This window comes from Lynx rufus, unplaced genomic scaffold (assembly GCF_022079265.1).
Source record: "Lynx rufus isolate CCGP_SWC_20201006 ecotype Redwood Valley unplaced genomic scaffold, mLynRuf1.p SCAF_2, whole genome shotgun sequence".
Lineage (NCBI taxonomy): Eukaryota > Metazoa > Chordata > Mammalia > Carnivora > Felidae > Lynx > Lynx rufus.
Window position 1 is genome coordinate 30,583,294 of NW_025814834.1, and position 21,395 is coordinate 30,604,688.

Below are 21,395 nucleotides of genomic sequence, written 5' to 3' on the forward strand. Positions count from 1 at the left end.
ACTCCCACATTGAATAGCATGTTTAAAAGAACTCTGGGCTTATGAAGAGCTCTAGAAGTACTACTGACCTCCACAGGGCCTGGGAAAGCCATTTTAGCTATGGAACCATGGTTGTACCTCATCCAAGGATAAACACACACTTTATACCTACTGTCTCCATCCAGCCAATATGTGAAAGGCACTCTTACTCTGAAAAGTCATGTTCCCTGCATGATGGAGAATTTAAAAAGAAGTAGAAAACACAGTCCTTTCCCTCTTATCCTATTTGTACAGGATATTTTAAAGAGGTTAGTAAAAATATTTCATTCAACTCTTGCATTTTCTGCAGTGTTTTTAGGATTGTCATTTTTGGCTTTTTATGATGTCTTTGTCCAAGGAAACTATAGAATATTCTCAAAAGTCCAGATACATGCCAAAAAAAAAAAAAAAATGGGGCCTGTCAGTCCGTTTGGTTTCTTTGGTTCCAACATTCCCTGAGTAGTCGCTATGTACTAAGAACTGTGCTAGGTACGTGAAAAGGCCAGGGGATATTTAAGGGTCAGGTGGAAGGACCAATCAGGTCTGCAGACTAAGAGCTCCTCCCTCCCACTTATAGAAGGGACAGGCCTGAGATGAACTGATGCCAGGAGCATCCTTGTCATCCGATCCTCCACCATGTGCCTGTTAAGCACAGAAGAAGCCAACAAACCATCTGAGATGATCACCACCACACAGCCATTGAAGAAGGTCCAACAAGCTCATCTAGGTGGCATGGGTGTCTATGGTGATTCTTTCAAAGAGTCTTGGGCAATTAGGTAACTAGACAGCTACTAGGAATGACCCCCTTTCTTCTCCAGGGTATTGAGCAGAAGTGTTCAACCATAATCACGGGTTCCAACCTAGGTATGTGGAGCCTTGAGGGAGGCTTTTTAAAGAAGCATATGCCACATGCGTGTGGTCTTGAGAATTATAGTGAGGGATTTTTATTTGATATGACAGACAATGGGTACTTGTACATGGGAGTCTAAGGTCTCATGTGTCCTCATCTGTCCCTCCACAGAGACCAACAGACATTATGCCCGGCATATTCTTCTGAGTGTTCATTCTCAGCTCTGACTACTGCATTCTACTCTTGACTGCCTCCTTCTTTCTTGGGCCATCCTTTGTTGCAGGTTTTATCTATAATTAATAGAGAAAATCTCTTACCCTTGTAAAGAGGCTTGGTTTACCTTTTATCAGAACCATAAGCTGCCAAAGTGTCTATAAAGTGTTGGGGAGAAGTCAGGGATTGGCATTTCTTCTTTTTTTTAAAGTTTATTTATTTTTTGGGGGGGGAGGGGCAGAGAGAGAGAAGGAGAGAGAGAGAATCCCAAGCAGGCTTCGTGCTGTCAGTGCACAACCCGATGTGATGCTCAATCCCATCAACCGCAAGATCATGACCTGAGCCCATCAAGAGGCAGATGCTTAACTGACTGAGCCACCCAGTCATCCCAGAATTGGCATTTCTTACTGTGGTTAGCAGGGTACTGCAGTGGTCTGAGTTTTAAGGTATGGGGAAACATCCTTCAATTCCCTCAATGACTACCTGAGATGTGGATCTTTATTCAGGCTCCTGCTAGTATTGGGAAAGAATTAAAATTTAAAAGAGAGGAATGGTGTGGCTAGATACCTCCCTACAGGGAGAATCCATTCCTTAAACAGCAGCCTGACCATCTCTTAAAGAATATAAGTTAGGCTGCTTTTCTGTTTAAAACACCTTCCATGTGTCTCTTTTATGCTTAGATAAAACCCAATCTCCTTCCTAGGACCCAGGAGGTTGTCTCATCAGACACAAGTCTTCCACAACTTTGGTTTATGCCATTCATAGCGTTAGTTATCAAACTCCAGTCCCGTGGCTTCATTTGCCTCAGGCTTGGTTAGCATTGGCTGCTCTTTGTGCCTGAATTCCTCTGCCTGCAGGTGTTCCTGTGGCTGGCTCTTCACTGTGCTGTGCATCTCAGCATCTCAGACACCCTTCCCCATGCCAACTCCCATGGTTCTATTTTAATTTCTTTACAGTTTTATCACTACCTGACTTTACTGTCTTCATTTATCTATTTACAACAATATAAGCTTCACAGGTGCGGGGACCTTATGTGCCTTGTCTATCGATACATCCAGCACAGTGCTTGGCACATAGTAGGCACTCAGTAATGTGATGAGGGAAGCAAGGTCTGGGAGAGAATGTGACAATGTGACAATGGACACAGAGGTTGGGGAGATGTACTTTGAAGATGGTGGAAGGAGCCATCAGTCAGCCAGGACTGTAGGTAGCTAAATAAAAGGCAAGCAAATGGATTCTCCCCTAGAGCCTGCAGAAGGAATCAGCTTGGCCTACATCTTGACTTTATCCCAATAACACTGATTTCAGAACTACAGCCTCCAAAACTACAAGAGGATAAAGATATGTTGTAAGCCACTAAGTTTGTGATAATTTGTTACAGTAGCAATGGGGAATTAATACAGGCTATGAAAGAATAGAGTTGATGATTCTACCTGAAAAAAGTGTATTTAGGAATGGCCTGCTTTCTTTCAGAGCCAGGCATGGTGTGATAGTGTTAATCGTCTCTGCAATATAGAAATATAAGCAGGGAAACCAACCTCATACCCTATAGCTCATGAAGAGAATAAGCAAACCAAATTCTGCAAGCCTTTATACCATGTGTCATGAAAAGATTAAGAATATGTATCCCGTGGAATAGACCTAAATGAGTGGCTCCCAATGTCAAACATAACAATGACATTGGAGACACTGCTGTAGGTACAACACACACACACACACACACACACACACACACACACACACACCCGGGTCCTGGCAGCGGATGTCTGTAACCCAAGAAATGACTGGCCAGAAGGAGAAATGTGGATTTAAAACAGATGATTTATGGCCTTTCCTGAACAAAGATATCTTCTTATCATCTCCCCAAAATACATTATACAGCACACACTTTCTTTTGCATTTTTAATAAAGCAAAACTTGAAAATGAGCAGCAATCTCTTATTTCCCCTCTTAGAAAATCTACAGTGACCTGCTGGCTAATAATACAGGCGAAGTATCCCATAAGAGGCTCGTGGTTCATTAAAATAATCAGCATATTCCAATATGCATTCATCCCTGAAATAATAACAATTCACTTCCAATAAATTAATTACGGTTTTAATGAGTGAAATTTACATTTATATTTCTGTCTTAAGATCTTCATGGGAGGTGGCATCTTCACCCGAACAGTTTCACTGAAGCAAGGCCTTTTTCAGAGTAGACCAGCAGCTGTTGATGGATATGCTAACATTCTGGGCTTTCAGAAATAGGTCTGATGGCGTCAGGGGCCAGACGGCCTGGCTTGAAACCAAGTTCCGCCACTTTTTCATTTTGAGACCACGGGCAAATACGGTAACCTCTCTGTCACTTGTAAAATGAGAACCTACTTCTAAGAGAAGGCTAACTGACTTAATACAACTAAAGTTGTCAGAAGAGTGTGATTGGCACATAAAAAACCATCGTTAACTGTAATCTACCAATAACAATCTAATAACTCTACTAATAACTAACTGTAATATACTAATAACAATCAGCTGACAAAGGTGAAGGGAGGCAGCAGAGAGGACAGATCCCTCGGCGGTCTTCATGTACACACACAGCTAGCAGCACTGAACAGCACTTATCAGTTCTGCCGGCTCCTTCACAGATCCACTTGGAATCCTACCTAGAGTAGATACTTTGAATAGATGCTATTTAACCTAGATTGACCAGAATGCTCAGGGAACAGGGGGTGTTGTGGTTACTTGAATTGTCAGCACGATTGAGAGCAAAGCTTTGTAGTTTGAATCTGTTGGTCGAAAATCTTTACAAAATATACTGATCCTGGAGTGTATGGGTGGCTCAGTTGGTTAAATGACTGATTCTTGATTTCCGCTCAGTGCTGACAGTGCGGACCCTGCCTGGGATTCTCTCTCTCTCTCTCTCTCTCTCTCTCTCTCTCTGCCCCTTCCCCATTCATGCACATGCTCTCTCCCTCTCTCTCTCTCTCTCTCTCAAAATAAACAAACATTAGAAATAAAATAAAATATACTAATCCTTTAATTTGCTCTAAATGAATTCCCTAAGCAGAATTTTGTTTAGAAGACTGAGAAACAGGCATCATTTTAGGACTGTTGTTCTCAACTCCAATATTTATCCTATAATACTCAAGATACAAGCGTCACAATGGAGTTACCAAATACTACCTGTCCACTGACCTGATCTGCTCAATCTACATTTCCTGAGTGCCTACAAGTGCCTGGAACTGGGGAGTGTGTCTTATTTTCTCCTGATTCTCTCCTCTCCTTTTTTCCCCGTTAAGAGTAGAGTGTTCAACCGAATTACAAAAGAATCTGGTTAGTTGGGTCCAGATTAATGAAGTTTTGGTATAATAACTAACCTGAAAAAGTTTAAAGAGTAAAGGAACTGTATGGAATATGGAACTTGCTTTTTCAGGCAGCCTGGGTCTGTCATTCTCACGGCCATATAGGGGGCAAAGGAGGAAAAATAGCTTTTTCCCCACTCTATTTTGATTTCTTTCATTTTTTCAAAGCCGTAACAGAAGTTTAGTTTGCTCTACCTTTTTTGATTATGGTGCTATATTATCATATAGATAGACAGATAGTAGACCTTATAAACAGTATGTAGCCCACATATCACATCAACAGAAATATTTGGGCAAAACTTCCCAGGCTACTAAAATTATTATAGTTCATAGTGAAAATATTTAAATAAATGTTGTAATCTTCTGCAGAATAGGCCTTCGGTAATATAAATTTATGACCCAAAGTTATCTGCCTAACTAAACTGTTATTTTCCCAGAAAGTTTTGCCCTAAACTACATTTCAACTGTCTCCTTTGTCAGCTTTAGAGGAAAAAAAAAAACAACAAAAAAAACCCCCACTGTAACAAAAAGTACCCTGATTGCTTGGAAAATCCCTTAGCTTTTAAATAAATTTTTTTCCTGAGTCTTAAATTCCTCTCTAGTTAGCAGCAAAAACATCATGTATTATTGATGGGATTAAGAATTTAAAATTTCAAAAGTCTCTTCGATTTGCTGCACAGTTAACTTGTACTTTTATAATTGATTTTAATGATTTCACTGCAAGTGTCTAGGAATATTGGATGATAAAGAAGTTCTGTTCTACCATCCCAGCTGTAACACTATTCTTTTCACGGCTGTCTTCTCTGCGGTCATATAGCATTTTTATATCCCATTACAGTATTTATCACAGTTGAACTTTATTATAATTAGTTGTGTATTGGTCTTTCTCCTCTCTCTTAATCATGAACTTGTTGAGGGCAGAGACTAGATTGTGTTTTACTCATTTTGCTATTTCCCCTAAGTGCCTAGCTGCTCAATTAATGTTTGCTGAATTATTGAAGAGTTCAGGGCAAAAATAATTAAAAAGTCAAAAGTGAATCATAGCAGAAAAGTATCTGCCCCAAATCCTCTAAGTGGAAACATTTCTTATAACTTCAATTTAACTTCAGGTTCAAAGGCATAATGGTGTAGCTCAAGGAAAAAGATCCAGGGACATAAAATATATTAGTTCTCCAAATGATCAAAAATATTAAAATTCATCAAAATACAAATCTTTCTTACATGCTTTTAAAAGAGACTGAAATTGGGAGCTATTCAACTGGAGTGACCAACTAAAGGTGACCTTTCATACGAGAAATGTGAAAAATCAGTAAGAAGAAAATAATTAAAAAAGAAAGTGAATACAAGATGGCAAGGATTAGCAGTAGTTTATCCAAACAAGTTCTGCCAGTTAGAAAGACACCTGTTTGTTAGATCTGCAAATGCACAGGAAGTACATGGGATGCAATAAAGGCCTCAAGTGAGGGCCCTCTAGAAGGCTGGCCAGTAGCCTACATCCTGTCTGAATGGCACCTGAGACTGTCAAACACAGACCACATTCAACACATTTCTGTACTTCACTGGAAGGTAAAGGGGGCTGGAATGGTCATCTAAGAAAGTGTCCAGCATGTGAGGATCAGGTTGGAAGATTATGAAGAAGAGGTGCAAAGAGATGCACTCAATCAATGGGGGAAGGAATAGGCCGCCTTGTTCAAAAAGACGACATGCCTTGGCGCCCTCTCCTTTGCCCTCTCAGCTGTTCTCCCTGAAATTAGGGGTTCACTTGTTTCCTTAGCTGGAAAGCCTTGGTCCAAGAGAATGCATTTTATTTTTTAATAATTTGTTAATGTTTATTCATTTTTGAGAGAGAGAGAGAGAGAGAGAGAGAGAGAGAGAGAGAGAGAGAGAGAGAGAAAATGGGTGGGGAGGGGTAGAAAGACAGGGAGACACAGAATCTGAAGCAGGCTCCAGACTGTGAGCTGTCAGCACAGAGCCCAAGGCGGGATTGAACCCACAAACTGTGAGATCATGACCTGAACTGAAGTCAGACACTTAACTGACTGAGCTTCCCAGGAGCCCCAAGAATGCTTTCTTAGATGTTCATGTGGGGTTGGAGGTACAGTTTGGGGCTACTTATAAAAATCGCAAATTTCTTGATGATAAAGATGCCCTCTTCATCTCTTTAAAAAATTCATATCTCAGTCCTTAGAATCTATTATGCATCAAAGGTCCATAAAGGGGTATAGTTTACATGATAGTAACCTTATTAGCATGTTGCCTTAACTGTCTGAGCCAAGCAGCTGGATTCACTTAAGAAAATTAACAAATCTACATCTTTGTGTGCTGCTCACCTGCAGACCTGGGGCTTCAGCATTTCAGGGATCAAGTGCAGGGGAGGAGGTGATGCCTTCCCATGGGGTGTCCCACTCCCCACACCTTGCCATTTTTCATGTCTTCTTCGCAACACCTCCCTCTTCCTCTAAGTACCCAATTTTCTTCGTGAATATCTTTTTAATAGTATACAAACTGATATTGTGCAATAATTCATTTACGTTTGAAAAATGCTACTTTTCCAATCAATCAAGGAATGGTTATTAAATGCTGGAGAGGGGGCTGAGAAGTGTAGTACTAGGTGTTATCAAACCTGTATGCAAATTACCTATGAAAGTAATTATCAATCTCCCAAAGACAGACAGACAGATACACACACACACACACACACACACACACAGAGCTATGTGCATGGTCACAGAATTACAGATATTCCCATAAACAGGAGAACTTCCAATCAGCTAAGTTCTCTTAATACTAGAAAGATGCCCTCGGATGCCACAAGGTAACAAAATAAAACTGAAGCACTTTGCAGCTAGTCCCTGCCTGAAATTGTCTTTAGATGGAAAAATTCCTATGTCATCCATTAAAGGCAATGTAAAAATAAATGTATAAATAGAATCATAAACATGTCTATGTAGTTTCATATGTTTCCAAATGCTCCAGAAAGCTGTAAAAACATACTACACGTTTTATTTTTATTTTGTAGTATTTGGAGATTCTCCTCAATTTTCCCTTCTTAATTGGCACATTTTTAACAAAATGTGTTCCTCTCTCCCACGAAGAAGCTAAATCTCTAAGTATATCTTTGGTAACTTAAATTTCCATCTTGATTCACACTCCGTATTGGTTTATTATGTCATAATTTTTTTTTCTTTGAACTTGGGCAGAGGCAAGCGACAGTAGTGTGAACCACGGTAATTGATATCTGCAGGAGGTTATTTCGGATTGATCAATGAGGGTTGCATGACTAGCTCCAGTAGAGTGTTTATTTCCTCGGAATATTTTTCATTTGATGATCATAAATTGGTCATTGATATTAAGCACCCATTTTTATCTTAAGTAATATACATATTTGAGGTAGGGAATATTTTAGCATAATGTCAGTTTTGTTGGCACAGAATTTTTGTTTGCTGGTGAAAAGAATTAGGCTTCCTCAGTGACTGCTAAAAACAGTAACTGTTAAAAACTAGAAGAATTACATCTAGTTTTTAATCTGCTGTGTACAAAAAAGGAACATATTCAGTTTGGCTTTAATGATGTCAAAAGCAGCCAACTATATTACTGAAGCATCTTGTTAAAACTGGGATCTTGTTTTTCCAAACTGGAATATTTAATGGTTATTGCAGAATTTTTAAAAATACGTATTCATTTATGTGAGTGTTACAAAATGCAGCTCTGAAGTTTAAAAGTCCAAGTGGTAAATTATCCTCTTTTGACTTTCTTATTACATCCACTATAACCAGATTAAAAACATACAAATTACACTATATGTTTTCCCTGATTCGGTGATTTCTTTTTTCTTAAACAAAGTCAATTCACTAAAATATCCTTTGATGCTCATTCAGCTAAAACCTCATACTTTTTTTTTGCAAAGACATATTATTTGATCTGAAGATATTTTTAAGTGCCTGGAATCTATGTTTTTTAGCACTTGAAACTTTCTCTGGCCATCATAGCTTCTATTAGAGACTGTGAAACATTTTAGGATTATTGAACAAATATCAATTATGTCTGTGTCCTTAGTGTCTATCTGAATTGGAAATGTGCCATCTTTTACATCTTCACTAATAGAATTTTTAATTAGCTGTTGATACTGTCAATAATAGAGTTCACTATTATTTAAAAAAATGATTTGTCCAAGCAATTCCTTATCTACACTTTTGTTCTTTACTTTTTAAATCTGGTGCTTATTATTATAATCAGTGTAATTAAAATTTTTTTGTTTTATTTTTAGAGAGAGAGAGAGTACAAGCAGGGGAGAGGGGCAGAGGGAGAGAGAAAAAGACAGACAGAGAGAAAGAGAGAGAAAATATTAAGCAGGTTCCATGCTCAGTGTAGAACCTAATGCAGGACTTGATCCCACGACCCTGTGGTCATGACCTGAGCTGAAATCAAGAGTCAGACACTCAACTGACTGAGCCACACAGGTGTGCCTATAATCAGGGTAATTTTTAAACAGAGCACTATACTTTCAAAAGCAGGCAAGAATTTTAGGCAAGATATTTTAATACATATTTACTAATTATTTTCCCACTGATTATTATGAGTTTATCAATTTTTAAAATTACATAAGTAACTTATTTTACACCTGATATTATTTTTTTTTTTTAACATTTATTCATTTTAGAGACAGAGAGAGACAGAGCATGAATGGGGGAAGGTCAGAGAGAGAGGGAGACACAGAATCTGAAACAGGCTCCAGGCTCTGAGCTGTCAGCACAGAGCCCAATGCGGGGCTCAAACTCACGGACCGAGAGATCATGCCCTGAGCCGAAGTCAGTCGCCCAACCGACCGAACCACCCAGGCGCCCCGTAAACCTGATATTATTTTACACTTTTAAGTCAACTCACGATTTCACTAAATATCTTCTCTCTACTGAGATGTAGGAAATAAAACAAGGAGAAGTTGCAATCTATGCCTCATGAGAGTTAGGATCTAGACAAGGAAAAAAACCCACGAAATTGCAGGAGAGTATATAATAAGGAATTATCTTGTAAGATAAAGACACTAATTTAATGGCAATGTGGACTCCTAATTATGGACTAGGATTTTAGTAATACTGCCTCCCTGAGAGAGCAGCTCTATGGCATCTGGTACATTACAAATGGCTGTTGTCATTTTTCATGAACCTCTATTTCCATTACAGTTTTTTATGCTTGCCCCTGAAATATAATCTGCACCGTGAATCCTGATTGAATCGGCTCCACATGCAGCACAGAAAAGATCCTCCTTTGATGGAGAATAAGCCAAGGACAGTGTCTCTCATCTACACACTCCAATTTGGTGTTTGAATGAATGAAAGGCAAATCTTTCATTTCCGAAGGCTGAAATGAATGGTACTTAAAAATATTTTCGACTGGTTGAATTGAAGCCACTGGAAGAGGATGGGGACAGAAGTCCAATTAAAAAAAACCTCAAACTCTCTAGGTCCATAGCATTTTCATTTGTTTGTGGAATGGATGGATTTCATTCACTTTCCCTTACTCGCTTGTCTCTCAGGACCTGGTTCAGTGATGCGGAAACAGGTGTTGATAGTCCTGATGGGCTGGCCACTATGCCTCAGTGATCCATTTCCACTGTTCTACTGCCAGTTACAAATGACCTCATGCTCCTTGACGCCATTTCATAGCTCAGGGGAAAGTCTTATTTTGCTAACTATATAGCTTTGTTGGCCATTGATTTAGCCTATCCTGCCTGTTGGTTCCATTCTAGCAATTATTCACTTGAAAAATAAAATTAAAATCAGTACAGCTCATTCATTCATTCATCCATTATTCAACAATTGCTTATTGAGTGCCTACTCTGTGAAACATAATTTATTAGATGCCGGGAGAAATTGAAAAATGGTTATGACGTGGTCCTTGACTCAAGGAAATCACAAGCTAGTAAGGGAGAGAGGGCATGTTTGTAATCACAAACATCTACAATTCAGTGCAGCAAAGGAACAACAATAAGAACAATGGGTGTCTACCATGTGCCAAGTACTGCTCTAGATGTTTTAAGTATTTCGTCATATGTAAATTTCACAGGCGCTCTGAAACTAGACATTATTTCCCCTTTTTAAAAAAAGTTTTCCAAATGGGAAAGCTGAGGTTCAAAAGGTTTGGCAAAATATGCACAGTCACACAGCTAGTACAGAAAAGAATCAGACTTTGAATCCACTGCTATTTGATATTAATACTCATTCTCTTTCAACTAAACACCGTCTCTGAGAAAAATGGCAGGTTCACCATTTATTGAATGTCTCTGTGCCTGGCAGTACTCTGAATGTTTCGCTTCAGCGTCTTGTTGATTCTTCACAACACTCTTATGATGCTACAATGGCTATACAGCCATTTTGCAGTCAACAAAACTAAAGATTGGCAAATAAGTTACTTAACCCAGGTTATCTAGTGGAAAACTTTTCTTCCAACCCAGGTAGTTTGGGAAGGTGTAATGGAAGAAGTGAGGTTTCACTGACTTTCCATTGATTTGGACCAACTGAGGCAGGGGGGGAGGGTAGACAAATAAGGACAAGGGAAACCATATTAGGAATGACACAGAGATGGGAAAGGGCTATGGTCATCTCAAAAAAAGTGAGCATTCTAGAGTGGTGGAGTATGTGGGCCATCTGGACCAGGACTACAAAGTATGACTGGAAAGCTAGGCTATCGTCAGATATCAGCCAACGAGTTTGGACTGTATGTAGTAGGCAATAGAGGGCCATTGAAAATTCTGGAGAGAGGAATGATCAAAGCTATTATTATGAATCCACTTTCTCCATCCTGTCACATTTAACAATCTCTGCTTCAAGATACCAAGATTTCACAAAATATTATTTGTTTAAGTTCCTCCAAAAACATGAATACTTACTGTTTCTATTCTAAACAGCCAATTGTTATTACTGTTATTTAAAAAAATGTTCTTTTCAAGTGACCTCTTGGAAAAGCAAACTTTTGTGCCATAGCCGAAACCACTTCAACCTCTTTAATTCTCAATACTAAAATCAAACAAAGGGCACAAAGCAGAATGAGGCAGGAGTTTGAGCCTGGGAAAGGGGTCAGATTCCTTTGGACATCAATCCGAAGTCAATTCACATGCACTGTGAAGTCATTAAGTAATTAAATTACAGAGCAAGGGCAGGCAGGTGGGCGAGGGTGGACGGGGAAGCAACGGACACATTTGTTCTGCTTCCACTCTAGACTGGATGCTAAATATTAGCAGACAAGAGTTATGCCCCACCCCTCAATGCAATACATGTAACAGGAATGCAAATGTGAGGATTTTGCAAATTTAATGACTGCGGTTACAAGTGTTCTCTTGTCACAGGCCTTGTGGACTTGGAGGGGCCGGCAGCTACTCGAGCTATTTGTGCCCCTCCGCCCTGAATTCGTTTCTATGGCTGCCAAGCCCCGGCTGCAGCCAGCACTCTCTCGCTCCTGTGCAGCTATCTCATGCCAAGCTTACTAGGCTTGAGGAGCAACTTCCAACCAGTGATCAATAAGAAATGAGGAGAAGCTTCTTGAATGGAAGTATCTGGCCTGAGGCCCAGCTGGGCAAAGTCTGAATTCAAGTTGGCCTTCTTCATCATGGCAGTATCCAATTCAGCTACTTTCACAGATGGTGTGTCTGAGTGCTCTGGGCCCCCAAAGATTACTGAATGGATTATCTGGGGTCTCGAATCCTCAGAGCTGACCCTGAGCACCTACAGTGAACCGGGTACTTGCTTCATAAATATTGCTTTTTACAAAAGTCTGAGAGACAGAGTTCTCATTTACCAGATCAGAACACAGAGGCTTAAAGTAGTTAAGTAGCTTGAGAGCGTGTTCATTCAGTCAGGACTTTGACCCAGGTTGGCCCAGTCCTGGGTCTTCTAATCTTTCCACTTGGCCACATACCTCCCCTGGGCTATCACCTAGGCCAGTTGGTCTCCAACATGGCTATAAACAACAATCACTTGAGAAATGGTTTTAAAATACACATCCTCAGGCCCAACCACAGATATACCGAGTATCCATAGCAGATTTATATCTATACATCCATGTTATCTAATTATCTGTTTATCTAAAACAGGGTTTAATTATCTGTTTATCTAAAACAGGGTTTAATTATCTGTTTATCTAAAACAGGATTTCTCAACTTGGGCACAGCTGACATTTGGGGCTGAATAATTCTTTATTGTAGGGGACTGTCCTGTGTGTTGTAGGATGGTGAGAAACATCCTTGTTTTCTACCTACCAGATTGCAGTGGCACCTCCCTGCTAGGGCACAACTAAAAATGACTTTAGATATTATCAAATGCCCCTGGGGGGAAAAAATCACTGCCAGTTGAAAACCTTTGTCATAAACAAACGAACAAACAAATCAAAGCAAACAATCTTCCCAGGAAATTTGGAATAGCATATATATATTAATGTTAATATATATTAATGTTTTTTATTTTTGAGAAAGAGAGAGAGCGTGAGCAGAGGAGGGTCAGAGAGAAAGGTGGGGGGGGGGAGGGGGGACACAGAATCCGAAGCAGGCTCCAGGCTCTGAGTTGTCAGCACAGAGCCCGATGCAGGGCTCAAACTCATGATCTGTGAGATCATGACCTGAACCGAAGTCAGATGCTTAACCGACTGAGCCACCCAGATGCCCTGGAAAAGCATTTTTAAAGTTTGGTGTTTGCAAATCACAGGCCGAGTTTAGGATATCTACCTAAAGAATGTGAGGGGGGAGGGGGAAGCAGATTCTGGAAGATAGTAGGTTGAGTATCTTTTCTACTTGCACAATTTACCAGCCTACGTGAACAATGACTAATCCTGGGCTCCAGAGCGGATGTATTGTCATGGATGCTTTCCAAAGCAGGATACAACATAGCATATGTCCAAATACGAAATAAAGACGAGATACCTTAGAAATTATGGAAAATGCTATTTGATTTATGAGTTTAATTTGTTCACGTTTTTCAGAGCACTTTTAGAGAATTAACTTTACTTGTATACTGTCCAGCACCAGACTGGTCCACAGTAAATATTCTGGATTCACTTAACTTTTATTTATTCATTCATTATTTTTCTTTGAAAAACAAAACAAAACTGAGCAGTTGAAAAGGATTTTATTCAGACAACATGCATAAAACCGAGGTCTTCAAGTATTATTACTTTCATTTCATTTCATGATGATAAGAAGAGGGACTTTAGGAATACATCCTCAAAGTGGGTAATGCAAAGCCCCCATGAAAACAACTAATACAATGGAAACTTAACCCTCATTCCTAAGTTCTAGCCACCCAATGGCCTTCCACCCAGTCACAGTCAACAAACCTTTTGCGGGAAATGCTCTCCCCAGGGACTCCTGGGTGGCTTAGTCGGTTGAGTACCCACTCTTGATTTCTGCTCACGCTGTGATCCCAGGCTCATGGAATCTATGATCCCAGGGTCATGGAATTGAGCCCTGCTTCAGACTCTGCACTGGGGGTGGGAGCCTGCTTGAGATTCTCTCTCTCTCTCTCTCTCTCTCTCTCCCTCTCTCTCTGCACCCCCTCTCCCTCACCCTCAAAAATAAAAGAAAAAAAAAGCTCTCTCTCCTCAAGTTCCACCTCCACTCTACACAACCTCCACGGAAACAAATACATCTGTATCTCTGATTGGCATAAATCCAGTGAAGTATCAAAGTTTGTTTATTATGTTGAATATGTTTTTATGTGTATACTAAAGCCAAATATCCAGATCAACAGAATTTAGAGCTTCTTCCCAAGTGTTTATCAGATGAGGCACTCTAAACATTTCTATGAGATCACTGTGGGTAGTTTAGTATAATTCCTTGTCTGAATGTATTTCAACAGCACCACAATTGAATGCAATAATATAATACATCACTTCAGGGTGTTTGAATATAGGAGTATCCTTTTAAAACACTTTTTAAAAGAGCTGGTGTACTTTAATCTTAGAAGTTTGTCTAAATGACTATTGGAAAGGATGCCAGTCAAGTGATTCATTTTACGTATTAATCCAGCTCAGCTGACAAGTAGTTGCTAATACAGCACTTCTAACATTGATTCTAATTCCATAAAAGGATTTTGGCTCATAAAAAATGCTGGCATGGCATCAGGATGTAGGTGTTCCTATCTCGTCTATTGGAATATAGTAATGGGCCAAATTTTGCTGGTGACCACAAGCATTCTGAGAAGACAAATGTTACAAAGAGCAAATAAATGTACGGAGATTAAAGACACCTGCCTTTCCCCTGTGTCTCACTCTTTCGCCCCTCAAAGTAAAAGGTAAATCTTGGAAGATGAACTCTGAATGGGGTGTGGTAGGGGTGTCTTCCCTCTCTCTGCCCCATCTCCTCTGCTTTTAACTCTTATTCTAGGAAAAAAGGCAATTCTTACCCTGACACCAGCATCAATAGTAGTTACTGGGATATGGCAAATATCTTTTCATTCACCATGATGGTTAGTGCTATGAAAAACAAAAATCTGACAGCTTCTTTCTGTCAGCCTAAAACGAGACCCTGACCTTGTCCTGGGAAACACCATCTAGTCATATTTTTCTCAACTTCCATGCAGTGATGATCTAATAAGAATCTAAAAGTAATTAACTGGATCTCTTTTAGTCAACCAAAGCCTTATTCAAATACACATTTTTATCAGGATTCTAAGGGAGCCATAAATTGGGGCATTTTGAAAAACTGGGATCTAATCCAGTCCATGATCTGACGAGGGTTCAGTGGTAATAATAAATTGGGACTATTAAGACCGGGAACCATTCCAACATTTTATTTTGCCCACACCACAGGACCTAGCAAATTCTACTGCAAAAGACAGGGATATTCAGTGAGGAGTGAAACCATGCTGAATTAATCATTTGTATGTAATCATGCCAAAACATGGGTGTTTTCAACAGTTTAAATAGTGCCAAAGTTTAAGTTCAGTAAATAATTAATTATAGAGAGTCTCTTGGCAAATTAAAGAAAACAACCCTCTGATTCTTTAACAAAATACGCACTCTTTTTAGGATACAATAATGACACAATCCTATCAATTCTATTTGTCGCTCTATGTATTTCGGAGTGCCACATTTATGCAGGCTACAGCTAAAATATTATTTCAGAATATACTTTCCTTGTGCTTCTTAGAATACAGTAAGCATCCTCACTTTTCAGTATGAACAAATATTGGATAAACTCTAGCCTTATTCTGGTTTTCATTTCAATTTCCAGTAACATAAAAATCTCCCATAATTAAATAAAATGCTGAGAGGTTGGGAATAGATTTTCACCCACTTGTATTCTGAAACTATAAATGGTTTCTGAATGTTTTTATTTCTCTAAGATGAATTTCGTTTATGTGGGGAACTTGCAGCTGCATAATTAAATCTTGGTTTGCCAAATATCAAAAACACATGTATTGATTTAAACTAAGGGAATAGGCCACAAGCAGCTCAGTTGATAAGGCAAAAGAGAAGCCTCTGGAGCTCTTGGAAGGCTTCCTAAAGGAAAGAAAACTAAGAGCCCTGAATTCAGCCGCTGAAACTGATCAGCTTTCCTAAATCTTAGCTTCACTCTCACTTAGGCATTCCGTTCAGGCCGGTTGTTGAAAACAAGGGCCATATGTTTTCATGCTTCTCAACCCTGAAGCTGGGGGAGCTGCCTCTTTGCCCCTCATCTCCTCATTTATCCTGCTAAGATTCTAATAAGATCTGCAAAAACAATGTTTCATTAACACAGTAAATGAGCTCCCTTGCAAAGGAAACCCTGACATAGTATAAGAGTAAGAGAAGATCTTAGAGCACAAACCCATATGTTGTTAAACTGTGCCCCCCTTCAGGAAGAGATTTCATTTAGTGAAATTTCATTTCAGGGTCAGTAATATGGGACTTTAATTGAAGACAGCCTTTTGGTGTCAATGGAGACTTTCCCCCCAGTACGATAATCCTAAATAAATGAGGGGGACATATTTTTCCTTAACCAAACTCCACCTGACTTTTGAGAAGGTATTAACAATACAAGTGCAACACGCATGTAGTTAGGTACTTTGTAGGTCCACGAGCCTGGTTCATTTCACACTTTGGAGAAGGTTACAGACGTAAGTTAACGTCTTAGAATTAAACATCAAAAATACGTTTACTGGTTTGTGAAGACAATCTCTTGCTTTCGGCTCACCATATAATCAGAATGTTTGGAAAATGTTAATTTAATTTAGCTTGATTAAAAAATTCTAGGGGAAATAATCATTGGATATAATATTGGATTCATCCTTCCAGCAATGGATACCGGTATTTTGAACTTACGTTTTATTACGGCCAATCTCACCAAAGCATGAGCAAAATGATGAGTTTATGTAAAACAGGGCTTCACTGCAATGGACTGTTTGACTTGTATCAGGAGAGGACCTGTTCTTAGCTCAGGAAGTCAGATACGAGACTAAGAAAATCCTCACACACAACTTTGAGCAAGAAATTTGGGCTTATCCACTCAGGTAAGAATAGTGCAAACACTGCCTTGAACCAATGCTATGGCAAGCTCAAGAAAGGCTGCTCTAGGAAATTCAAAGCAAATGTTTCTATACTTGGATATATTTACGTATTTATTTTTCAGACCCTATGATCTGGGAAAATCCATAGAAATCACCTAAGGACAAATGCAGCATTAATGATACACAATATGATTTCAGACACTATGTGGCTTAATGTAGATATATTAACTTACGTAGTTTTGCATCTGTATATCTTACCTACTTGAATATATGAATATAAAGAGGATAATGAAGGTACTATATCAATGACTGAAGTTTATAAAACTCTGATATAGTCCAATACTTGCCTGATGCACTAATCCTTTCTCATCGTAATCATCAGCTTATTAGACATTTTCAGTGTCAACAAACTTACTGTCTCATGTGACACTCCAATTGTTAGGATGTTTTCCCTTCTATTAAACTCAAGACTACCTCTCTTGAAATGATGATTATCCATTAGTATCCTCAAGAAAATAAATGAATGGATGAATAAGCAGAGAGAAAGAGAGGATAGAATGGATGCTATAAAATACATTTAATTCCTCTTTTATGTGAAAGTTCTTTGATCCTGTGAAATCAACTAAGTCTTATCTCTGCAGGCTATGTATTCCCCAGTCCTTCACCATTTTTCAAAAGATATGATTTAGTTGCTGTTATTCTGTGTGTGAGAGAGGCAATGGGATATTCCAAGTGTGATCTGAGTAGTGTAGAACAAGAATTATTGTTTCTTCCTTCATTTTGCACATGAACTTCCAGTAATGCAGCCTAGGACTGGATTAAGTTTTTGGCAGGCATATCCTCATGTTGACTCATGCTAAACTTGCCCTCAACTAAAACCATCAGGCAATTTCTTTCATATATTTGGTATTAAGTCAAACCTTCCACATGTGTTTGTACAGTTTGTTTTGGGGCCTAAAATCGAGACTTTACACTTACTCCTATTAAGTTTTTTTTTATGTTTGATTCAGTCCATTGTTCCAGACGATTGTGTCCTCAATATACATTATCAACCCCTGCAGCTTCTTGGCATTCACAATCTGATCACCAGCATTGATGCCAATGCTCAGCGGGCCAGAGTTAAAAAATAAATTTCGAAGAAAAACTTTGTCTTGCAAGTTTATATTGATGGAAATACTCATTAGCAATCTTTGGGTACAATTCCTCAAATAGCTACTAATCCTTCTAGGGTTATGTCATGTGGTGTACATTTCCCTGTGTTAGCCACAGGAAAACATGAGACAAGGAAATTCTAATGTCCAGGAGAGTGCCCTTACTTGTAAAGTCCAGAGGTTAGAACAGGGTTGTCAGCCTACACACGATTGACAGTTTGAGTCAGATAACTTATTGTTAGGGAGCAGGGCTGCCTTGAGCATTGTAGAACGTCTGGCTGCATTCCCGGTCTCTACCCAGCACCTGGCTGTAGCAACCCCCTTATCATGCCCCTCCCTCCCTAGAAGCCGTAACAATAAAAAATGTCTCCATATAGAGCCAAACGTTTCACTGGGAGTAACAGTGTCCCTCCTTAACTGACAACCACTGTTCTGGATTCTGCATTCCTCCAATGTAATCTTATAATTGGAGTCCACCTGTTATGGCTTTTTTTTTTAACCTTTTCATAGCTATAATTATGAATGGGCTATTCATATATAGCACCAAAATAATTCCTTATCAGGAATTAAATATGTGGATATGTTGAAATGAGATATGGAAATCATAAGAAAAATAATGAGGAGAGTGAAGAGGGATAATATAATCCTAAAATTTAGAGTTGACATTAAATTAATCATTGGGTAAAATAGTTACAAGGAAATTGAACAGGAATTATATCATTTAAGAGGTCATCTATAAGGACTTTTGTATCTGCATGCTCATCAAAGTATGGGAAGAGAGAAAAATGGAAACAGACTAAATGTTTGACAATAGAAGTTAAATAAGTTATGGTATACTGCTCTCACAGACTATTAGAGAGTCATCAAAATGGCATATTTTCAACACATTAATGACATGGGGAAATGCTCACAATATAATGCTGTGGAAAAAGTGGGATATTATATATGCAGCATAGATATCAAGTTCAAAAGAAAATACATACATAGGAAAAAAGATCACAAAATATTAATAGTGGTTGTAGAATTAGGCATGATCATATTAGTTTTCTTAACGCTTTTTTTATGCCTCCAAAATTTTCTTCATGAAATTTTTGTAAGTTTTGTGTGCGTGGGTGGTACTGGGGGTAAGCAATCCATATTCTCTTGGGTGAGTGAGCACTGGCGAGTGTTTTTCTTTTGTTGCCAAAAAAATATGCCAGTAAGGTAGAATGCTTCAAAGAGGACCCATAAGAAAAGATGACAATACTTTTAGACTGGCTTATTCAGTCCTCTTGGGGGAAAAAAAAACAAACAACCTCTGCACATCCTTTCTCATAGGATAAGGATAGTTTAATGTTCCAACCAAATCCTGTCCCTTCAAGTTAGTGGTTCGCAGACTTTAGAATGCTGAAGAATCACATTGGGCTTACCTATCAAATACAGATGCCTGAGCTCTAACTCCAAAGATTCTGATTCTGTAAATCTGGTATGGGACTCAAACATCTTTAACACACTCCCCACGTGATTCATTTTCATCAAGTGGTCTACGAACTACACTTTGAGAAACACAGCTAGAAGAAGTCATATGGTTTGATTTGGATGAATATTTTTAAATTTATGCTCCACTTTGGACAATTTCTTCCTGGTTATACACTAAACAGAGTTGGTATAAACCCTCAGGGGTATGCTGATTAACTGGCTCTTTGAGAAAGCAAACCCAATTTATTGCATTTGCCAATTTCTGTGGTGTAAATACTCCCACCATGAACAATTTCAAACTACTAATGGCTTAATGATGAGCTCACAAAATTCCTGAAAGTTTAAAAATCACAAGCTGATACAAGCTGGCTCCAGCACTGCACAATATATATTTTATTTAAGTGCTTTAAATCCTTCGAAGAAGGGATATGTTAATGAAAAGCTATTGTATCTATGACAGCTAGGATGAACCAAATAAGCAATAGGGCAGCTCGAGTCGTCTTAAGGTAACAAATTGCAAAGGCATTAGAAAAAAAGACAACTTCGTGAACTTTCATACACTGTTTCTTATTATATTCTATTTTTTTTTTTCAGTGGCCATGTCACAAAGAGTAATACACTCACTGAGTTCTTTAAGGGTTGTGAATTGGTTTCTTATGGATGATGGAGAGCCAAGAAATGGGACTCAAGGTTTGGGAGCAATGCCAAATGTTCAGCCACCACCACCACCCTCTGTGGCCCTCAGCTCCTGCATGGTTGAAATGCCCTTGGTCATTAATTCTACAGCACCCAACCATAAAAGCAACTCCTCCAACTTCTTCCCCTCACACAAGATTGAGACAATGTTGTCTCTAGGAAACCCATATCAGATGTGTTTTATGTGTTCATGTGTGGGAATTGGCCTAAGTGGAGGCTAATAGTAGAGTTCTTTCAATGTTTTGACCAAACATATTTTAAGAAAATTGGACCTGAAGCCTATATAGCCAGCTGAGGTGAATTTACAGCCCTGCTTTTAAGAACAAAACTCCCTCAGGCACCTGCTTCCTAAAGGCAAAACCAGAAAGGAAATGAACTCTTGCTTAAAGACAACCCACCTAATTTTATGGGTTATCAATTTTCTAGCTGGCACACATTTCCCTTGCTACTAAGAGTAAACCCTCCCAACCCCGAGCAAGTATTGAGCTACAAAAAAATGTGAAGTCTGAATTCTAGCAAACAGCTCCGTTTCCTGAAGACGAGGCAAGGATATGGTGTCTCAGTAAGTGAAGTCAGGGGAGCAGCAAAGATCTATGATGTGGACGCACCACATCGATGTCTTTGCCAATATACACATTAAAATCTTAGCCTGCATTACATTTTATGTTACAGGATTACTGAATCTTGGACTATGATGGAGAATTCATCATTCCAGTTTTGGGGGTAGCTCTGTCAGGTGAATAGTCAGCAACAATATAAAGCACTTGATTTCCTTTTACCTGCATGCTGACCCTGGAAGTCAGCTTATCAACCACTTTCACATGAGAAAGGACCAAATAGGGCTTCTTTCCTCGCTATTGATAAAGTTAGCTTTTATCAATGGGAATAGACTACAAGACAGAAGTCAAAGGTTAACAGTAGGTATTCAGCCTGCTCTGTGCTAGAAAGGACGATGTATAAGTATGATTTTCTTAGTACACGTTACTAGAGTATTAAAATAAGTACAAGAACTGACTCTAAAAACTACAAGGACTACTGTTACTAATAAGCGAGTGACAAGCTGGACAAATCTGACTTCATGCATGATGAAATCAGAATCAAGTGCTTAAAATGATATGCTAGTTTTGTCATAATCTCCGTCTTTCTCCAAGATCCATTTAGTTGTGCAGGTGAAGAATTTTCAGGAGAAACAT

The 21,395-nt window shown here is 39.0% G+C and overlaps 1 protein-coding gene across 4 annotated transcripts in view; it reads right to left on the minus strand.

Moving 5' to 3' along the window:
* Window positions 1-21,395, minus strand: part of PARD3B (par-3 family cell polarity regulator beta) — a 1,011,734-nt gene that overhangs the window by 179,779 nt on the left and 810,560 nt on the right. The gene's annotated exons all lie outside the window — the stretch shown is intronic.